This window comes from Petaurus breviceps, unplaced genomic scaffold (genome assembly GCF_028583685.1).
Source record: "Petaurus breviceps papuanus isolate PSGF00001 unplaced genomic scaffold, PetGlider_PUasm1.0 41, whole genome shotgun sequence".
NCBI classification, from domain to species: Eukaryota; Metazoa; Chordata; class Mammalia; order Diprotodontia; family Petauridae; genus Petaurus; species Petaurus breviceps.
Genome location: NW_027186320.1, coordinates 1,349,514 through 1,350,730, shown reverse-complemented (window position 1 = coordinate 1,350,730; position 1,217 = coordinate 1,349,514). Strand labels below are relative to the sequence as shown.

General features: G+C 43.4%; 1 pseudogene; it reads right to left on the bottom strand.

Annotated features, from left to right (window-relative positions):
* Positions 1-280: 280 nt before the first annotated feature.
* Positions 281-802, bottom strand: LOC138171085 (large ribosomal subunit protein eL20 pseudogene; annotated as a pseudogene).
* Positions 803-1,217: the final 415 nt, after the last annotated feature.

The window sequence follows — 1,217 nt, the reverse complement described above, 5'->3', positions numbered from 1 at the left end:
AGGGACTTGAAAAGATGTTGACATTGTAGACATACTTTTTTTAAACTTTTTTTTTCCAATTGAATAATTTATTTTGGGGTGGCCAGGTAGCACAGTGAGTAAGAGCACTGGCTCCAGTGTCAGGATGACCTGGAGATCGAATCCCGGGCTCAGACACTTAGCACCACACCCAGAAATAACTGGCCGTGTAACCTTGAGCAAGTTACTTAACCCCGATGGCTTAAAAAAAAAAAAAAGAGAAATTTATTTAAATCAAATAGGTGCCTCATTGTCTCTAAACTTAGAAGGTGTTGCACCTCTTGGTAGCAAAGTGTGGCTTTTTCTGGTGATGCAGAACTCTGTGGGGTAAAGGGAGCTTGATTTTGGAGTCATGAAACTGCTTGACTGCCAGCCAGCGGCATTTGCTGGTAGGAATTTCTTCCACTTTCATGATCTGGATCGAGTGGTGCTGGGCACGGTGACAGGCTCCCATGTCTTGGTAGCACTGAGTGATGGCACCAGCAGTGGTCAGGTCCCTGTACCCCCTGTACATGTTGTGGGTCCCACTTCTGGAATCGTAATGCAGCCAGATGCCAGAGTTCTTCACTCTAAGAGGGGACTTTTCAAAGATCTGTACGCAGTATATGATTTCTCCAGAAGACTTCTTTTTCACCTGGGAAGTGAAGTACCAGAATTGGGATTTTGTTACAACATGATCAGGAGCAAAGATCTGCATACGATAAAGAGGCAGCACCAGGCTCTTGGGAGTGGGCAGGCAGCACCCAACTACCTTATACTCCCTCAGGGTGCCAGAGACCTTCATGGTGCTGCTGCCTCACACCCCGCCAACCTGCAAAAGCTAAACTTTGTGAAAGTCAGAAAAACTCTTATCATCTCTTTTCTTTCTCCCCCTCTTCCCTGCCTCTCACTCAGACTTAGGTCACTGAATAATCAGTTTCCAGTAATAAGGCTAGAGTCCCGTAAAATTAGTCTTTTAAGCCAAAGGTTACATTATTCTCAAATCTATTTACCCAGTTCTAATTTCTATCCTGCTTTCCATTCTTATATCCTCAACTGCCTATTAGACATCTTAAACCAAATATCCTAAAAACATCTTAAACTCAAACAAGACTTTTTTAAGATGTGCAAAACTTGAACTCTGCCTGCAAACCATTCCTCTCCCAAATTTTCTCATTAGTATTGAGGATACTATCATCCTTCTAGGTACATAGGCTCGC